This window comes from Rhineura floridana, chromosome 1, assembly GCF_030035675.1.
Source record: "Rhineura floridana isolate rRhiFlo1 chromosome 1, rRhiFlo1.hap2, whole genome shotgun sequence".
Taxonomy (NCBI): Eukaryota; Metazoa; Chordata; class Lepidosauria; order Squamata; family Rhineuridae; genus Rhineura; species Rhineura floridana.
The window spans coordinates 161763867-161785401 of record NC_084480.1 but is presented as its reverse complement, the minus strand read 5'-3'; the positions used below and the strand labels follow the sequence as shown (position 1 = coordinate 161785401).

The 21535-nt window shown below is 43.6% G+C and overlaps 1 long non-coding RNA gene across 2 annotated transcripts; it reads right to left on the bottom strand.

Moving 5' to 3' along the window:
• Positions 1 to 10217: 10217 nt before the first annotated feature.
• LOC133386353 (uncharacterized) lies at positions 10218 to 21295 on the bottom strand. Of its 2 annotated transcripts, XR_009763146.1 has the most exons (5): positions 20964 to 21295; positions 20205 to 20276; positions 18018 to 18102; positions 14823 to 15024; positions 10218 to 10353 (listed from the first exon to the last, which is right to left on the bottom strand). It is a non-coding gene; the product is annotated as an uncharacterized LOC133386353 (long non-coding RNA). The 2 variants fall into 2 exon arrangements; XR_009763174.1 differs by lacking the exons at positions 10218 to 10353; positions 14823 to 15024 and adding an exon at positions 17800 to 17872 and having other exon boundaries at positions 20964 to 21277.
• Positions 21296 to 21535: the final 240 nt, after the last annotated feature.

The following is a 21535-nucleotide window of genomic DNA, read 5'->3' as shown; positions in this document are numbered from 1 at the left end:
ATATTTCCCTTCCTGCGCTGAATGATTTGTAAAGGAAGCATTTTCTCCAAAAGGAACATTTTCTTTTTGTGTGTGTGTCACAGGAGATTTATTGCAGGCATTTTTGACGGGAGCCTCACAGATCACTGACATGAAGCCAGTACCAACGCCCTGGGCCAGGACATAGCTATGCAACTGGCATGCCATTCTCCAGCATGTGCTACAATAACAGCATAGGGGCCTGCTTCATTCTTCCCCAGCTATAGAAACTGACAGGTCTACTTGGCCGTTGACCTGAAATGGACACCACTATTTCTTCTGGCGAGATGTCCCATGTTGTGCAAGCTTGCAATCTTTATCACAGTCACTCGGGGGGAGGGGGAATGATTATTCTTTTCATTATTCCAGTTTTTCTGCCTAGCATCGGCAAACCATACACAGTTCAGTTACAGCTTCCACTGAACATGACCAGCTGGTTTCCAGAGGATGAACTTTGTGCAAGCCATCCCACAGCATGTTTCAACACCATGATACTTGTTTTATGTTCATTATAATATTGAATGTAATTATTTATGCATTGTCCTTTAAGGATGTGTTGACCGTTGTTGTTGTTTTTTTTCCTTTCATAATTTATATGTTATGGCTGTTTTGCTTCTAGGATGTTTTTGCTTTTCAAATCCCTCTGAGTGATTTCGTAACAGGGCGTTTACAGGATTTGGCTATTTCAGATGTGGGGTTCATCAGTGTAGAGTTTTGGCCCATTTGTTTACTTCCCCATTCTGTCAGAACAATGATTAGGAATAGTGCAATGTTTAGGAGTGCAATCTACACTTCAGATAACACATGAGCGTCATACAGTCACTCATAATCATAGATAAGCTCTCACAGATAGAGGCACATGGATGGTGGGATTCCCTGTTTGGCTGGGGTGAGGAAGCCAAAGGAGGTTTCAACCTTATACTGCACCCCATTGTGGTGGTTTTGGTTTTTCAGAAAATTCTGATCTTTGTCTAACTGGCCCTTGTAATGTGTATCCATCTTATATGGCACAGTTACACCGACTGGAAGTCAGCATTGGAGCCCGGGGGCAGAACTGTGAATGGATATTTACGTCTACATTTCAAAGAGGGGGGGAGTGGTATGGCTTGGCTAACCCCATGTTAGTTCAAGTGGACTCTGGGCGGTGCAAGGCCAAGAGCTATAACTCCTATCCCAACTCTCACACACCCCCACCTGATGGCATGGCTGGTGATGCATTCCAGAGGTTTTGTGTGCAGAGGAAAACAAGGGCAGAGTTAAACGCTGTTGCATAAATGTTATCGTATTCCTTGGCATATACACCCCCACCCACAGTTAATCTCATGGTTTGTTAGAAAGAGCCTTAGTTTTTTTTAGTGTCAATCAGAAGCACACATGCAGATATACACACGCGTATGGGGTCTCCTCACACCGAGACTCCCCCTTTTTTTCCCCATTGACCACACATGGCATAAGGGGAACTCAACTTGATGCATCTAGTGCATCTGGTGTTTTCCCCACCTTTTACCCACGTTCTCTGCTTGCTAACATGAGACAGCTAGCTATTAGCCACTGGACGTCTAATAGCGCTGACAGGGGGGAATTGTTAGGTATAATAGCTTGAGCCAAAGAATCACTAAGGAACAAGCAAAAGGATTCAGTGAACCAATGTTGCAAGGCACGATGGAACACTGCTAAGACAAGGGGAGGGCAACAGCAGCTCTAAGTTTCGTTTCCCTTCCTGGGAACTTAGCCCTGAAGGTGCCTACCAGCCCACAGCAATGTTTTGAAGAGATAAGCACTCTGCTGTCCTTGACTGTTTTACATCCCAATGCACATGTCTGTGTGGCCAAAGGAAGATGAAGCAGCCATCTATTAGACGCAGGACGTCTAATAGGGCTGCGAGGAGGGAATTGTTGGGAAAAATTGAGCCCAGGGCCTGAAATAAAAAACCTCAGAGACTCTAATAAGCACATCCTGAACCAAGGCGTAAGGGTCGACGGGACACAGAGGAGGCAGGGAGCTTAAGCTCTCTGGGTTTCGTCTTTCCCTTGCGTGGGAACCCAGCCTCAGAGGTGCCTGCGAGGCGGCAACATTGTTTTGAGAAGATAACTACATTCTGTTCTACTCTCCTTGCCCTTTACACTCTTTTCACGCCCACATATCTTTTTCTAGCAAATTCAGCAAAACAATTCCATGGTTCTCATTAAAGATTGTAGCAGTTAGAACTTTCAGCCAAGTGCGGGTTTTCTCAACACTGTAATGGGAAAAACCACAAGGTGGAATTCTCACTTCCCCCTGCACAACTTTTAAAGCTACAGAAGACTTCTTGGAGGCTGGGCCTGGCAACCAAGAGGTCTTCTGTATCTCTAAAAGTTGTGCATGGGGAAGGGAGAATTGCAAGAGAGGGTTGTGGCGCAGCAATTGCAAATACTTTTGGATGAAACAGATTATCTTGACCCATCCCAGTCTGGATTCAGGCCTGGACTGAATTGGCCGTGGGAGCCCTGATGGATGACCTTTATCAGGAGAAGGACAGGGGGAGTGCAACCCTGTTATTCTTACTTGATCTCTTGGCGGCTTTTGATACCAGTTACTGCTTTCCTCCAAACTCCAGGTGGTTTATGAACAAGTTTAAAAATACAGGTGCAAATGCTAATTCTTGGGGGAGGTGCTTTATACATTCCTTCATTGGAAGAATGGTGCCTTCTACCAACTCCGGTTGGTGGCCCAGCTACGCCCCTATCTGGACAGGGATAACTTGGCTTCAGTTGCCCATGCTCTGGTAACCTCCAAGTTAGATTACTGCAATGTGCTTTATGTGAGGCTGCCTTTGAAGACAGTTCGTAAACTGCAGTTTGTGCAAAATGCAGTGGCCAGATTGGTAACAGGGACCAGACAGTTGGAACATATAAAACTGATTCTGGCCCACTTGTATTGGCAGCCTGTATGTTTCCGAGCCCAATTCAAGGTGCTGGTTTTAACCTATAAAGCCTTACATGGCTTGGGACCACAATACCTGATGGAACACCTCTCCCGACACAAACCCACCCGTACACTACGCTCAACATCAAATGTCCTTCTCCGGGTGCCTACTCTGAGGGAAGCTGGGAGTCAGGCAACAAGGGAGAGGGCCTTCTCAGTGGTGGCCCCCAAATTATGGAATGATCTTTTTGACAAGGTGCTCCTGACACCAAAAAGATAAAAGTGTTGGCGCCACGTTAAGACTGTTCTCTTCTCCCAGGCATTTTTAACAGCCTTTAAACAGCATTTTAAACTTGCCTATCAGTTTTTATGGTATGGTTTTAAATGTGTGTACTTATTTTTAATGTTTTTAACTGTAAACCGCTCATTAAATACCTGCTGTGGAAATCTTTGGCTGTGTGTTGGAACCAAAGTCCCCTGTATCAGTGATGAACTTGAAAGATGACTGGTGAATACAAATTGTTCATTGGCGTGGGCAATGATGATATCACAGGTTTCTGATGCCACGCAATGCAGGATCACCTTTGATTTGTTTCAGGGAAGGTGAGATTCCAAAGGTAATTCAAATGGACTCTCTCACAATATCAATGGAATTCCCAGACTCTGACAGCGATGTCTTCACTGCTGCAGAATCCATGGCTGTTCTTTGGAATCTATTGTAGAAGACATTGGTGTGAGACCTTATTCTATGGAACGGAGATAGCAAGTACAGGAAGAGACCACAGGGCAGAATGAAGGAGGCCGGAATGCCTAGAAGCAAGATAAGCAACCCCAGGACAGGGGAGAAGGAGACCAGAAGATGAGAAGAGAGCCCACAGTAGGGGTAAAGGAGGCCATTGGGCCTCAAGGTAAGGGAAGAGACACAAAGGTGAAAGGAGGCAAGCGGCCCTGGAAGCAAGAGAAGAGACTTACCCGAAGGTGGGGATGAAGTAGGCCAGTAGGCCAAAAAGGAGATATGTGGGATTAATATATTGTCATTCCTACAGTGCTTTTTTTTGAAATGGTACTTACTGGTGCAGAGTACCGTCACCTCTTTTGTTGCTGCCCAAGGAAACCATTTTATACTGGCACCCATGGCACTTTTCTCAAGATATGACTCCTGGCACCTCATTTCTTTCTCCACTTTGACCCCACACTCGGGGAGGTCATTTGCTTCCATGCCATTCCTTTAACCGCACACTGCGATGGGGATCTCTTCTTTTATTTCCTGGCCCACTGCCTTCTTTCACCTAAACTCTGTTGTATTTGTGTGTGTGGTTTGATGCGCTGGCCCAGGGCCTCGTTCACTGCAACTCTGGGGGTGGTATCTCCTCTTCCTTCAAGGCCTGCTGGCCCGACCGTAAGAGTCATGCCATCCGCTAAGAGAAGAGACCTCAGGGAGTCAGGAAAGGAGGCCAGTGGAGTTGAAATTAAGAGACCAGGGGAAGAGGAGAGCAGCCAGCATGCATTAAAAGAATAGACCTCTAAGGAGGATTGGGGTAAATGAGGCCAGCGGGCCAGGAAGTAAGAGAAGAGACCTCCCCAAGGTTAGGGTAAAGGAGGCCAGTGGGTCAGAAGGTAAGAGAAAAGATAGCCCCGAGGTTGGGGTAAAGGAGGCCAGTGGGTCAGAAGGTAAGAGAAGAGACAGCCCCGAGGTTGGGGTAAAGGAGGCCAGCAGGCCAGGAAGCAAGAGAAGAGCCTTCACTGAGGGTGGGGGTAAAGGAAGGGCCAGGAAGTAAGAGAAGGGATGACTCTTAGGGTTGGGCTGAACATGGCCAGCAGGCCTCGAAGGAAGAGGAGATGCCAAATATAACACCACCCCCAGAGTTGCAGTGAAGGAGGCACCGGGCCAGGGCATAAAAAAAAAAAAACCACACACACACATACAACAGAGTTAAGGTGAAGGAAGGCAGTGGGCCAGGAAATAAAACCCAGTGTGCGGTTTAAGGGAGCCAGCAGGCATGGAAGCAAATGACCTCCCCCTGGTTGATGGTCAGAAGGCTACTTGATCAGGAGAAGATAATCCATCCATTCCCTGAAAAGAGAGATCCATACTCTTTCTGCAACAATCTCTTTTTCCTGAGCAGATGATCCTTTCAAACCTGCCTGCTCCTTCCTCCTCCATGCCCAATGGTCCTGACTAATGGGCCAGGGAAGGATAGCACCTCACAGGAGAAACATCACTGGTGATGTAATAACTGCCACTGACATGAAATGACCACTCCGAAGCCCAGCCCTTCTATGTGTAGCTGATACTCCTGTGGCTGTTCCAACTGTTGCTTTTCAAAGTTTCTGCGGCAACCGCACAGGAGAACACAAAGTTCTGCTCTTTGAAGGTTCCGTGTGTTATTGTGGTAACTGCACATTTCTCCCCTGGAAGTGTGCTACCTAGCAAACCAGCCCAGAGAGCCCCAGATGTTTAGGTCCCAGGTGACTGGGCATTATCTGGTCAGATGGATAGTCTGTAGCTACATCTATTGCCCCTCTCATGTTTACCATTCATTCATTTATACCCTGCCCTTCCTCCCAGTGGGATCCCAGTCCCTATTACAGAGAATATCATATTTCCAAAGACAATAAAGATGAATAAATTACAGAAAATCATAATGATGGGGGTGGTAGTGGAGATGATGGAATTACAGATCTATAGGGATATAAGGTTGAAACACACCCACCTCTTAAAGTCTTCCAAAAACGAAAACTGGATCAATACGAATTCCAGAAAGCCTTCATTTGGAGTATAATTTGTGGGAGCTATTTTGCATTTCCACATTTATCTGAATTCCCCCTCCCTCCCGTGTGAGAAGTCCCTTCCTCAAATGTGTCAGAAAAAGATAATTTTTGAGAGGTTTGTCCAAAGAGGTCAGTGGGCTACGAAAGAGAACCTAATGAGAGGTTTGAGGCCAGGAGTAAGCCAGGAGAAGTGTCCCCTTTGAGAAGTTTGGCTAGGACAGTGGAGCAGGAAGAGACCTTTTTGAAAGATTACTCCAAAGAGGCCCCATCCATGTCTTCCAGAGTTGCAGCTTACTGCACAAACTGCACATCCATACCCCCTACCCCAGAAAAAAGTTCTTAATAGTCTGTCTATTTTGTTACAGTGCTACAGCACTAGTGTGAGCCTCTCAGGAGATATACCTATCTTGTGATATTAATTTTAATATTTTAATTTTAACTGTGTTCGTATCTTCCTTCCATAGGGTGAGCAACTATGAAATATTTCGTCCTCACTCTACTCCCAATCTTAAACTCAGTTCTCCACATTTGTGCAGCAATTTGCAGGGTTTTTTTTAAATCCTCAGGAAAATTCTCCAACATTTTAGTGAGAATTTCTCCTACTAAACGTATTTTTGTAGGCATTTTTCACCAATGTACACATTTTTGCAACCAATTTCTTGTCATATAATGCATTTTTGCATGTTATTTTCAGTCCTATATTCATTTTCATGCACACTTTCACCTAACATATGCCCTTTGGTAAACATTGTTTTGTTAGCAAACCAATGCAAAATTGGAATAAGTATGAATTGGGAAGGATGGCTGTATTTCAGTTCTCATATTGTTTCAGAAAGTGTGAATTTGCTAGAAATGCAATCTGAATTGAATTTCTCACCCATGCCTAGCCCTCACTTGGAATACTGTATACAGTCCTGGCTGCCTCACCTCAAAAAAGATATTGCATTGTTGGAAAGGGATCAGAAAAGGATAACCATGTTGATCAAGCGGTTGCAACAATTTGCTTATCAGAAAAGGTTATAGCATTTGAGGCTTTTCAGTTTAGAAAAAAGGTAACAGAGGGGACATGATAAAAATGTATAAGATTATGCATGGAAAAGCAGGTAGGGAGAACTTCTCTCTTTCTTATAATACTAAAACTCATGGACATCCAATGAAGCTGAATGTCAGAAGATTCAGGACAGACAAAAGGAAGTTCTTTTTCATGCAGAGCCTAGTCAAACTATGGAATTCACTCCTACAGGAGACAGTGATGGCCACCAATGGTTGCTGATCTCAGGAGGAATTACCAGACCCTGGGGAGTCAACATGATGATGTTGAATTACAGCTCTCGTTACCCCTGAAAACTGGCCAAGCTGGCTGAGGCTGATGAGAGCTGGAGTCCAACAACACCTAGAGGGCACCACACTGGCTACTCCTGGGCTAGAAGGTGGCTGCCAACAGTAGGCGCCAAAAAGATAACAGAGATGGCACCTGTCTAATATTTATGGGGAAGGAATTCCAAAGGATAGGTGACACTACACTAAAGGTCTGTTTCCTATGTTGTGCGGAATGGACCTCCTCATAAGATGGTATCTACAGGAGGCCCTCACCCGCAGAGCACAGCGATTGACTGGGTACATAAGGAATAAGACAGTCTTTCATGTATCCTGGTCCCAAGGTGTATAGGGCTTTGTACACAAAACTAGAACTTTGAACTTAGCCTGGCAGGAAATGGGCAGCCAGTGCAATTCTTTCAGCAGAGAGGTGACATGTTGACGATACCCTGCCCCAGTAATCAGTCTCACCACTGCATTTTGCACCAGCTGCAGCTTCCGGACCAACCTCATGGGTAGCCCCACATAGAGCACATTACAGTAATGCAGCCTGGAGGTTACCATTGCACGGACAACAGTAATCAAGCTATCTTGGCCCAGAAACAGCTGCAGCTGTCTTACCAAACTGAGATAAGTGGAAATGGACAGTTTCATCTATCCCTAACAGTGGGAAGAGGAAGATGTATAAGGTTTTTAAAGAGTTTTTGGATCAGCCCTACAAACTTTTCTGGAAAACTTTTTTTTAGATCCTCCTGAACTGTCAGAGAACTTCTGTCCTCTCTGAAGTACATTCTGTGAAATCCCCTCCCCCAATTTTGCCATCCACAAATAACATGGGAAGTCACTTTCACAAAATAGACAGACTAGTAAGAACTTTTTTATGGGGTAGGGGTCTGTGCAGTAAAGCTGCAACTCTGGAAGACAAGATAACCTCAGTTTCATCATGTTACATGCTAATGAACCAAGTTCTCGTTGAGAAGGGGTGTTGGAATGTATGAGGCTGCATGGGGTTAATAAGGGTAGCTAGAGAGCTAGACCTCTTCCTGGTTGAGGCTATACCGATCCCTTTGATCCTGCCCTCTCTTCCCTTCCTGCTAGACTGATAAGCAACAGGATGTTTGATCCCAGTTCCTTCCCGCCTCTCTCTGTGTTCTCTTTCTCTCTTTGTCTCTCCTCTCAACCAGGATGAGAGCTGCACTGGGACCAGTGCAGCCTGCTCCAGCAAAGCCAGTTAGCTAGATATAGAACTCTTTCCTATCAAGCATGTACTTCCAGAATAAAGTAGTTGTTTCTTATTTTAAAGTCTCTGTCTGACTAATTTGCAGGGAAGGTAGAATCTTAGCAAAGATTCACACACACACACACACACTAAGCCCGCTCAATACTCTCTGTTCCGCAGCACTACACAACTCTGCTATGCATCTCAATAGAAATTCCAACATTGGACATTGGGTGGGTGACCAAAGATTTACCATCATCAGGAGACCCCACCTCCATGGCCTGAGGGGTGGCCTCCTGTCCCTGGCCCCATGGTGCATCTTTCAAAGGCACCACAAGGTGTGAACAGAAGCCCCCCTGTTGGCCCTCTCCAGCTCGCAGCTGCTTGGGTGGGGGGTGAGTGTGGAGTCTCTCTCTCAGGTTTAGACCTCCAGTTTTACCCCCATCCCCCCCCAGGTACAGGAACCTGCCCCATCCCCCTCCAGCTTGGAGCCAGGGAGGGGAGGCAGAAGTGGGGGGTTGGTCCTGTGTGTGCACCCAGCAAGCGCAGAGCTAAATAAACCACAGGCTTCCCCACCCACATTTGGGACTGGGCAAAGGTGCAGGGATCATCCCTCCCTTCAGTCGCTGAACCCTTGGGAGGAAGTGTCAGGCAGGCCTTGCTCTCCAGAGCCTGGCTGATCTCTTGCCATGGTGGGAGGAGCGACTGAGATCATAGAATCATAGGATAGTAGAGTTGGAAGAAGCCCATAAGGCCATCAAGTCCAACCCCCTGCTCAATGCAGGAATCCAAATCAAAGCATTCCCGACAGATGGCTGTCCAGTTGCCTCTTGAATGCCTCCAGTGTCGGAAAGCCCACTACCTCGCTAGGTCATTGGTTCCATTGTCGTATGGCTCTAACAGGAAGTTTTTCCTGATGTCCAGTTGAAATCTGGCTCCCTGCAACTTGAGCCCATTATTCCATGTCCTGCACTCTGGCACGATCGAGAAGAGATCCCGGCCCTACTCTGTGTGACAACCTTTCATGTACTTGAAGAGGGCTATCATATCTCCCCTCAGTCTTCTCTTCTCCAGGCTAAACATGCCCAGTTCTTTCAGATTATCAAACCCTGCTCTTCGGTTCTTAGCCATGGTAGTTAAATAGGGTTCCCCAGTCCAGAGGTAGTCTACCTCTGAATCCCGCTTGCTAAGGGGTAAAGCACAGGGGAGGGATGTTGCCTTGATGCCCTTTGCAGAGGTGTCTGGTTGGTCACTGTAGGCCTAGAACATATTTATTGGGCTAGGCTGGGGTAGGTAGTGTGGCACCCCCCAACAGCTGTACCACTGAGCTATGGCCTGTCTCCAAATGGGGCCTTCTTCACACCTTCCCCCTGGGTGTTGCCCTGTTTCTTTTTTGTTCCCGGGATGGACAGCAGCTGAATGGAAGAGCCGATTCTCTGCAAGGTTTGGGAGGAGAGAAAGAGGCCTGTGCGCTTGCCCCATGGAAGTGTGCAGGGCATGGCGTTTCCTGCCCTGACTCCCCCAGGGATGATCCTGGTGCTCTCTGGCTGTGGGCAAAGGCCCAGCCCCTGACATTGCATGGTGTCGTTGCAGCAAGCGGTACAAGGCGCAGATGCAGGAATACGACAAGCAGTCGGAGCAGCAGCGGGAGATGCTGGTGCGGCTGCAGCAGGAGTTCCAGAAGGCGCAGGCCAAGGTGGCCGTCAAGGCATAAAGCGTGCGGGGGGGGAGGTGGGACTGGGGAGCGAGGGAGGGGCGGCAGCTTGCCAGCTGTGTTCAGTGCTCCCCAAAATTGCATGATGCACTGCCACCACTCTGCCACACTTTCTAGGAGAAAAGATAAACTAAGCTTTGGATGTGTCTTCCCAAAGTCCAGAATGCCAAATGTTGCACCTCGTGGGCTATAGTAGAAACTCAAATAAAGCTCGGATATGCTCTGTTAGCGCTTGGGGAAACATTTTAGTGAAAAATTCCAGCGAATTGGACCATTGTTTTAGAAGGACATAACTAGAGATCTGTGTTCACAGAAAATTGATGGCTGTCCATTCAAGGTTATCTGCAGAAGATTAAGAATCCCAGTTGAAATAGGTGGCAATACATCAGAATATTCATGTTCATTAAATCTAGAAATGTGGAATTTGAAAACAGATATTACGACCGATACCATGGACTGTGAAAAAGACAAATATTAGAACAAATTAAAGCCAGGCCCAGCCTCCAAGAGGTCTTCTGTATCTTAAAAAGTTGTGCAGGGGGAAGGGAGAATTCCATCTTGTGGTTTTTCCCATTACGGTGTTGAGAAAACCTGCACTTGGCTGAATGTTCTCCTCTTAAAGATACAGAGTCATTCTCAGGCCCTGAGCCTGGCAACCCTATATAGGATATAATTAGACAAGATAAGGTCTGGTTGCAGCTGTACCAATTTGTGGGCGGGAGGGGGGAGAGAAAAAATATGACCCTTTATAGTATAAAGATCCATCAATCTGGTGATGCATGTAATACAAGGACTGACCTGCAATCCAGTACTTGTCTGCTCAGAAGTAAGTCCCATTGGGTTTAATGGGACTTACTCCCAGGTGAGTATGTATTGTGTACACACTTACCTGGGAGTCAGTCCCATTGAACCCAATAAAGCTTACTTCTGAGTAGACATGTATTGCATAAACCATAGACTCCACATCTGTTCCCTCTGCCTGCCTTTTTGTGTGTGACTGTGTTTCAGAAGCCCCTCTTTGGGCCTTCTTGCCCAGCTGCTCACAACTGAGACCTAGTCTGCAAAGTGAGCCATGAGAGAGAGCAGACTAGTTGTGTCTCTGTGCTGAACTCACCCCACCACTCCATCTCCACTTTTGCCTTCATATGTGTGCATATTCTTTATTATTTGATCCATATCCCGCCCTTCCTCCCAGGGTTAGGGTATTGTGGTTGCCAGGTCAGAAGCCGGGAAGGGTGACTTCGCTTGTGCCTGCTTTTGAGACGGGCTCCCGCCTCAAAAGAAGCTTATTCAGATATAAATCAGTCAGAACATTTTTTTTTTGACTGATGAAATTTCTCCCGGGCAGGGAGAAACGTAGAGATCAACCTCAAAAGCCTGTTTTTGTTGGGAGGACTGGATTTCATTAATTTATGAGAAAAGGTCCAGCCAGCAATGCCGGACGGACTTCCGAACAAGCTCTATCTGATTAATGCGATACGTTTATCTTTTCTTCAAAGAGAAAACTGGTTTAAATTGTTGCAGCAAAAAGAGATTTGTCAAATGAATCAGCTTTAAAGAACTTCTGGGTGAGCTATAACTCTTCTCTGTTATTCACGAAATTAACAGCTTATCTCTGTTTCTATTGCAAAAAGCTGTCCTGGAAGTACATTCTAAAGATATAAACAGAAGAGGGATTTCTATTCCGAGGAACATTATATTGTCTGGGACTATTCTCTTTTTGGTCTATTTTATTTTGACAAATCTGCTTCTTCACGACGCCACTAACTGTTTTGATGCTGGGAACTAAATTTGTTTTGTATTCTTGAACATAGAGAGATAAGGCAGGCTGCTCTGTTTATACTGTGATGTCATCAAGCCTGGAATATTAACCCAATTGTTGCTGAAATAAGAAGTGGTTCTTCTTTATTTTTGTTTTGTTTTGTTTTCGTGGTTTTAAAAATGGCAATCAAGAAAGTGGCTGAGAATCTGGAAGTAATTATGTTTCAGAAAATAATGGATGAGATTGAGATAACGAAACAAACCCTGCGACAGGGCAGTAAGGAGCTGAAAATTGAACTGAGCAAAATGACGCAGGAGCTTAAAGAAATAGGGGATCCTGTGAGAGAGGAGAATGAGATCAGAGATGAGAAAAGAAAAAATAAAGGGAAGATACAAGCCCTGGAGATTGGAACAAATGTGGAATTGGAAAAAGATCTGGAGTTTATGGATATTAGAAATAAAATCTACTGTTTGGAATTTAACGTTATCTCTGAAGAAATTAATGAAGATATTAGAGATAAAGTTATCAATGGCTTGGATAATCTTCTGGACTGGAATGACGTGATGGAGCTTGATATAGAGAAAATCTATGGAATTAACTGCAGCCATGTGACAATGGAAAAACTCTCAAGAGATGAGCCAGTGCATTTTGTAAAAAAGAAGAACAGAGATATGACTTTACAACAATATTTCAGCAACTTATTCAGAATTGATGGCAAGAAAATATTTGGGATAGAGGAAATTCCCATCAGACTCTTATTATATGACTATGGCTATGACAGCAAGATTATTATGGAATACTGATAATGGAAGATTGGACACTGAAATTACTGGACTTAACAGGACTATTGAAGATGGAAGATGGAATTAATATGGATAATGGAATAATGGCTATTGAAATTATTGGACCTAACAGATTTTGATGAGATGGATTAAGCGATATGTTTATTTGGACTATGGTTATGACAATAAGATTATTATTATTATTAACGAGATGGATTAATCGACATGTTTATTTGGAGAAAAATTGATAGATATATTTCTTAAAGAATTGAAACCTCTCTTTGACTTTTTGTGGAAAGAATAAAGTAATGTTTATGAGATTTGATGATTAATTAAGATAACTACTGGAGGAAAGTGATTTTATAATATAATTTAAGAGACAGGGTTGTTATATATTGTAGACCTCTAACTGATTTGATCTGTGACAAATGGGAAGTCAACATTTTATTTTTTTGTTTAATCATTTTTGTTTTGTTTTGTTTTTTGTCTTTGAATGTTTTATGATTTTGTTTTGTATGTTTTATGAAAATTTGAATAAAAATTATTGTAAAAAAAAAAAGAAGCATCCCAAACCCTGAGATTTCAAGGGTGGGCCCTAGTGATGTCACAGGGGCAGGCCCAATTGATGTCATTAAGCATGATACATTAAGCATCAACCACAGTTGCTTGGCGCATACAATTCAAACAAAAACATTTCTCTGATTGGAAATGAAGAAATCTTAGCTAAAAGATGGAGCCTGAGTAGGAAACATTTAATCTAGCCTACTTGCTTCTGGCAAGAAGGGTTTAAGTGCCCTCAGACCAGGCCATAGTAGGAAGAAAGGAGCCTAGCGTCGTGGAGTTGTTAGATGACAGCAGTCAAAGAGTAAAGATGGATGCCCCTGAGGGCTCCAATTCTAAACACTTACTAAGCCCCACAGAACTCAATAGGACTTACATCCTTGTAGATATGGTTTGGATTGTGCTGTTGGTAAAGCTTGACTAGGGATCCTCCGCAAAGATATACATATCCAAGCAGGGTTGGAATGTCCTGCCCCTACCTGACCTGGGGGCTGCAGTTAGTGCAGAATTCTGTGGCACGATTGCTGACACGAGTGAGACCCTATCAGCACATAATACCTCTGCACCGATTGCCGATTTGCTACCAGGCAAAAACAGCCTGGTAAAGGCCATCCATCAGGGCTCTCAAGGCCAATTCAGTCCTGTAACCAGACTGGGATGGGTCAAGATAATCTGTTTCATCCAAGAGTATTTGCCAGACTGTGGAAGCAGGTACACTGAACATCAGAAGAGCCCGGCTGCTGGATCAAGCCAAAGGGGCATCATCTAGTCCACCATCCTGTTCTCAAAGTGGCCAACCAGATGCCTCTTCTAGGAAGCCCACAAGTGGGACCCAAGTGCAACAGCAACTCTCCCCACTTGTGATTCCAGCAATCAAAATCATGTTGCAATCAGCAACCACAGTGTGCTTTTATGAAGCTCAGCCAAAGGATGACAATGTCTGCCTGGTTTTTAAAATGGCACTGGAGCCTTCATGATATGAAGGGACACGACAGAAAATCAGGGCGACATCAAGTCATGGTAGGACAGAGAGCAACAGGAGCCCTTGCATGAACATCCCAGGGAATGTCAAAATAAAATGCAAACAGTATTATAAAATGGGGGACGGGGAGGGAATCCCCTGGCCAAATTTTAAAAAGGAAACTTTTAAATATCACGTACACACAGCAAGAGACATTTTATGATTCTATGAAAAGACATTTAAACTGGTTATAGATCAAGGCTTCATGTGAGCCACATTCACTTCTGAAGCCTGTTTTCAATGCCTAAAATAGGTGAAGTATGTCAAAGATTGTCCCCTGAGGTCCTTTGACCGCAGTAACCCCAAGGGGGTGCCTTTGCTTCCGAGAACAGTCTCAATTCCCTGGGCCACTGCTTCCTGGGCAACACTCACTTTCCCAGGGTTAGTTTATACCTAACGCCAACCCTAGAAGGTAAAAGTCAACCACATTGACCACATTTTGAAGTCAACCACATTGACCGCACTAATGCACTATTGTGGATCTGGCAGCCCCTTGTCAGAGCAGGATAGCAGGCTAATAATTGGAAATTTAAGTGGATTGCCAATTTGGACACTGCTATTTCCTGCATGGGAGCCTATCCTGAAGTGCTCTAAGAAGGAAACTCTGTATAGATCTATCTTTTCCTTGTTTTAAACTGTTGCATCTTTGAGCCATTTCTAATAATGCCTCCGTGATGCCAAAACAGCGCACTGGGCTTGTAGTGCCTTTGGAACTTGGGGAGGGGGAACACTCCAGGATTCTGAATCTTCACCTCTCCTTCGTCCTCTCCCCCTTCCTCTGCTCTCCAATGGCTTCAGTTCCAGGTCGGAGGTCAAGCTTGGTCGGTCGGAGAGCCTGAAGGGCCGGGAGGAGCTCAAGAGGTTTCGGAAAGCAGAGAATGTGCCTTGCTCCCGGAGCGATGTGGACATGGACACCCGGCTTCACCAGTCAGCATCCTCTTCTGCATCTCGCCTCTATGCCAGGTGAAGAAGTGAATCATGTTGTTGTTGGTGGTGGTGGTGGTGAAAGTGAATTAAAGTCTAATGCCATATTCTATACTGATCATTCCAACAATACCTTCTGAATATTCCCCCTTCTGCATATCTGTTCTGTGTCAGACATCCTTCTAGAAGCTGCTTATCACGTCTAATCTTTGGCGTAACAGTTCTGTGCCAGACTCAACAAAGCCATCCTGAAATAGGGAGAAGAGCCGTCCTAGCAGCCCTTCAGTTAAAGCGTGCAGCTTTTGTCTTCATCCTCCTCTCCTTCCTCCACTTGTTTACACACATACACACACATAATACTGGGTGCAAGGGAAAGGGGGAGGGATCAGTGAGATATGTGAATGTCCTCTACCACCAAGCCTTCAGATGTACATGGGAAACTGCTTTATACTGAGTCAGACTATTGGTCCGTCTAGTTTAGTATTATCTACATTGACTATCAGCAGCTCTCCAGGGTTCCAGATGGAGTCTCTGCCAGCTCTGTGGGATATTATGGGACGTTGAGTTTGGGACCTTTTGCATGCAAAGCATCTGCTCTGCTGCTGAGCCACAACTCTTCCACATATAGGGAAAAGTTGGGGCCAAATCCTCAGTAATGTGGAGCCTATGTAGACATAATGAGGTTGAGATGGAGACATGGCAGTTGGAGCAAGGCTATTGTCATTTCCTCCATGCATTCGTCTATACACCCAACATACATGTGCATATAACTGACAAGGCAGAAAGCAAATAATACAATGAAAGTATAAGTATGAATGGTTGCAAGGAAATGTTAGTGATGAGATTTTGCTTGTCAGCTCTGATCTGCACCCCAAAGGGAAAGGTGTTTGTATGGGAGAGGAGTCCCAATTCAGGTCCCGCTTGTCGGCTTCCCATAGCTATCTGGTTGGCCACTCTGAGAACAGGATGCTGGACTAGATGGGCCATTGGCCTAGTCAAGCAGGGCTCTTATTTTATTAGGGTGCAGTCCTAACTATGGGAAGCCAGTGTAATTTACTCTGGTTTAAGTTACTCCACTGTAAAGTATGCCAGATTCAAACCCCATTTAGGATTGAGGCTCCTGCAATCTGAGCCTGGCAAAGGGAAAAAGAACCTTCCACATAGCATTTGACTTGCACATTTTGTCATTGAAAGTTCCACCAGGTTGCCTGGTCACGTGACTGAGCTGAATGGAATTAGAATCCAGCATAAGTTCCAACCTGCCTGGCCATGCCCCCACCACATCCCCAGAATACTCCTTTTTGAGTACTTACACCAGCCTTGGCTGAGCTGGTTTCAGCTAAATCAGCTGAGTTCTGGCTGGAATGAGGGATTTATGCTGGCATAGCCCGAGCTGAGGCAGAGATCCTCCAGATCCTAACTTGCTCATCTGTTGAACTTGGGCTTGGGTTGTCCCCTTAATTAACATTGCAAATCATCGATGACTGGTGTCTGGCAAAACACAACCCCTATTGTTAATTTTTGTAAAAATCTGTGTCCCGCCCACCCACATTGCAATTATTCATGGTGTCAATGTCTGCCGATATGTTCTGCAATTCACTTTGGAAAAGTTAGGGCTATTCCTTCCTCCTCCTCCTCCTCTGCATGTCATTTGACTCCAGTGGAGATGGGTGGGAAGACATACATCAGATCGTTGGCAGATACCGTGCCGAGAGTTCACACAGAACCTCAGTCACTTAGGCATGATTTATGCTCTCAACAGTTAAAGATAATGACCTCAGGAATAATCTTTCATAGGTTGTATATTAAATGAGACTAAAGAGCAAGCAGAGGATTAAAAGCAGCCTTGCTATTTGCCAAACGCTTAGAGTAACCTTAAATATGGAGATGATCAAATTTCATGACCTTTATGTTAACCTTCTTTTCCTTTCTTTTCTTTAAAATGTAACTCTAGCTGTGTGTGGACTGTGTACAAACATGCGCAAGTTCTCCTTGCATGTTTACCAGGGCTGTCAACCAATTAAATAATGTTTCATTGATTAATCACTTGCCTTGATCGGTTGACTGCTCTGGGCTGCACATGACCAGGAACCCCATATAAATAGTGCAGTTTTAAGAACATAAGAGGAGCCTTGCTGGAAAAGACCAATGGCTCATACAGTTTAGCATCCTGTTCTCAGAACCTGACGCAGTGGAGTCTGGTCCATTAGGGCAAATGGGACAATGCCCCACAAACCTCAGCCAGCCTCCACCTGTCTACCTTCCTATTTACAACCAGACCAGGGGATGGTGCTGCCTGTCAAGTTCCTCCTCTTCCTTAATTTCAGTGTTGCCCTTGTAGAGCTCAGCAGATGGGGACAAAAGTGGAATGAGTAGGGATTGTAATTCTAATACTGTGTGGGATCTCATCCTGCTTTTACCAACCCATATTTTTCCCTCACAAAAATATTGATATTAATATAGATTCTAAAGGAAATATTGATAAAAAATTTCATTCTTAATATTGATATTTTACAGGTGGATTTTTTTAAAAAAAGTTTTTTTGGAAAATCACTACAAAAAATCCAACCTGCAACAATGGTGAAGAAGCAAATTGATAGAATATTCAGTATCAAGTCCGAATTGGGTGGAATTCTAGCACATCCCAATCTGTAACACCTGTCTGATCCAGTGGGTTCAATATAATATAATCCATTGTTGTTGTTGTTGTTATATCCCACCCTTCCTCAAGAAGGATCCCAGTAAGATTTAGTGACATTGGGACTAGGAAAGGTGCTGGGTTTAAAAACTGGGTGGTGGGGGTGAGGAGAAATAGCAGAGAAATCTCTTTTATTTATTACATTTATATCCCATCCTTCATCATACAAGATCTCAGGTTCTGAAACAAGAATGAAGAATACAATCTTTAAAACATGCAAATAAAATAGTCAGAATAATAATCAGTGATGGGAAAATTCATTTAAAAAAGGAACTTGTTCTAGTGCAAGTTCAACATAATCAAAAAGGATCTCATTTTGGTTCACCTTTATCCCTTTGGAAAATGAACTAGTTCGGTTCACTGTTCAATTCAAGGATTTTCATTTCTTTTTCATTTCAGTTCAAGTTCACCTAAATTATCCATGACCAAAAAGAAAGAAAAAGAAAAGCAGCATATCAAGTATACTTAAAAGACTAAGAAAATATCAAACATACACAGTTTATTTTTCTGAACAATTATGAGCAATTATTTTATTTGTTTTTGTTTTAACATTGTGTAAGTCGCTTGGGGACCTTTGGATATCAAGCAATAAATAAATAAATACATAAAGATCTTTACACTTAAAGGCCCAAGAGTCTAAAGAGTTAAAATAAAAAAGAGAATTCACTAATAGGCAAAAAACCTTGTGGTTTAACAACGTACCTATAGCCCACAGATATTTCTATCAAACTTTAAAAAGCAGGGAAATTGGGCAGCTATAGTGAATGCATCAGGGGAGCAGCAGACCTGACCTCCTCTCTCAGATATCGTACTGCCTTACAAATTTGTCAAAATGCAAACACAATTTGGGTTGGTCTTTCACAGTCCAATCCACTTGCTGTGTAGCTTGCAAGAATTTGGTAACATGTGCCTCTGAGCATATGGTGAGTGGTGGCAACACCTGCCATCTCCAAAGATGGAGAATTATATTTTTGTATGTTTGTTGGTGTTCTTCTTACTTTGCTTCTTTCCTGTGTTACTAATGTTTCTACAGAGAATCTAAACCAGAAAATGTTTTTTCCCTCATTATTCATCCTAGAAATATGTGTCAAATTTATTTTTATTAATTTCAAAGCCTTTTTATTGGTCAATGTCATATGATGGTAAAGACAGCCTTTTGTGTTTCAAATTGGAGGTTATGTTCTATTTCAATTTTGGGTGCATTAACAGTGGAATCTGAAACTGTAGTTTGATGTAAAATCAGACTGATTACCACTTCAGCAATGAATCTAGCTGTTGGAAAAAGCAAACTTGGCCTCCCCAAGATGCATGTGTTCAGCCTGCTATATTTAAACCACTTTATTTAAGGCAAGGTGGGCACTGTCAATTAAAAACATAGAGCACATCTAGAATTTTGCTAGAATATATTTCACCTCCCACCGTTTTATCTTGTGCAAATTGAGACACTCCTGAGGTCCACTGGAGACTAGTCTGCAGAAGTCAGTGCCATTATTCCACAATTATGTTTGGAGTTTTTTTAGTGTAAATTTTGCAAAGTCTTGCTGTACTTCACATATTCACAGAAATAGAAACAAAAGGAAATGATTTCCTATAGGAAACTTCACTAAAATTGTCTCTTCATCATAGTCACAGCCATGCCCCCCCTTTTTTGCTGCTGGGTTGAGAATGAGATCCTTGTAAATGCCTTCTCCCTAGGAGCCAATCAGCATGAGAGTGTTAGCTACTGAAAAGAGTCTTCTCAGTGGCTGACTCACCTCCTTTCAGCTTGACTAGGGTTCCAACTGGCATGGTTTCTATATGGATCAATTGAACATGCTTAAAAACTCTCTATACACTTTTAAGCTAATATCTCAAGAGCAGCTTGCACACAAAGGCAGGGCTTCCACATGTGCCCCTGCCCCAGTTAACCCTTCAGCTGAATCTAGCTTGGGTTCTAAGCCATTCTGAATAAGACATCATGTTGGTGAAGACAATACCTACTTGGGAGTGTCCTGGTGCCCGCTGGAGAATCCATTTTCAGCAGCATCTCTGTGTTAAATGTGATAAGTCTTATTATTTGTCTTACAGGCACCTTAAGTGCGATCTGATCATTTATTGTGGCAGCATCAGGGTTATGGAACCCTCTTTTCTAATGAAATCAAGGTGGCATTCTCTGTAATGAATTTTAGGTGCCAACTAAACTTAAGACTTGGTTATTTCAGTAATGAATGAAAATGAATTGTTTACAACTTGCTTGCCAGATGACCCATTTTGTTTTTCTGTTTCTTTAATGTATTTTGCTTTGATTCTATTTATGATTTATTTGGGTTTTAACTGAGATTTTGTATACCACATATAAATATTTTATATGAGTTTGTGATATAGAAATTATTATTACTACTACTATTATTTCTATTTCTACTACTACTAAACATCATGCAGAGGCTGTTTGGTAAGGAAGATTGCTCCTCAGCTGCTTGCGTTGGTCTAAAGGGACTTCAGATCTAAATAGTAAAAATGCTTTGTTCTTTACCCAACAGCGATAGTTTTGCATCAAATTCAGCCGCACAGCTTGGATACTACCATCGTAACAGCCAGTGTAGATCTGAAAATGGTGGGGGGAGAAATGGATTTAAACAACAAAATAAAAGCTTTCAAGAAAAATTAATGTTGTAATCAATCAAGGCTGCTAAATGTGTAATGTTACCCTGAGCTCAACATTCTTGACTTGCTTTACAGAGTTTACAAACCTCGGGGGGGGGGGGGACACACACACATATTTTTGGAATCATCACTCCTCTACAGAATCTGTACACATTAAGATAAACGAAATACGGTAAATACTGAGCAATTAAAAATCACTTCAGTTTCAACAGTTATGAAACGTTAATACAGCTCTTTTATGTTTAGAAGTACCAGTTAGCCTAGTATTATCCTTTAAATATTAAGTATGAAATGAAAATGTCCCAAGAACAACAGTAAAATATTGATAGAATATAGGTGTGAAACCCTTACAATGCACTTTGGATCATGAATTATGCAAAGTATCTCAGTTACAACTAAACTAAATCAATTCAGCAGCCTTCTAGAAGTAAACAAAATGTTTGCCAGCTCAAACTTCTATCAGAACATGGATATTAGACTGAAATCATGGAATCAAATTACAAACTATCAGAAGAACGAGACTTTGGTATATACTGGGAATGTTCTGTCTAGTTTGATGTGCAGAGGTATCCAAGACAGGTTTATCTCTGCCCACTTGCTCAGAAAAGGTAGGGATCATACGACTTACTTTTTCTTATTCAGTCCTCTCTGTGGAAGCTCGTCCAAGGCAAGAAAGGAGAGGAGTCTCCACGGAGAGGAGATAGTACGAAAAATTGAGTCATGTGATCCCAGCCTTCTGAAAGCGATCGGGAGGAGAGCCTAGCTGGGAGAGGTGGTAGCAGCAGACGCTTTCTTATTCCCTAGCATTTCCAGTTAAAATGATTGTGTAGATATGGAAAGACTGTTGTCCCGCGTCGTCTGCCAGATTACAGTTCGCAGAAGGGGAATGAGGGTGGTTTACAAGTACAACAAGACAACAAGTCCTCTGGGAGCAGTCTCGTCAGAGTGGCGCAAACGCACCGGAAACGGCGCGCATGACCAGCAACAGCCTTTTCATCTTATCTCTATGGGTATTCCCAGACCCTTTAGGAGAGTCGCTTTCGGTGACGAAGAAGCGGGGCCTGCTGGGAGTTGCAGTCTTCTTCCGGCAGGGCGCTGTAGTCCTCCCGCCCTTTTCAGTCATGGCGCACGGCGCATGCGGTACTACGGCCTGGCGGTGCAGACAAGACTCGGCTAGATCGACCAACGGTCTGACCGAGT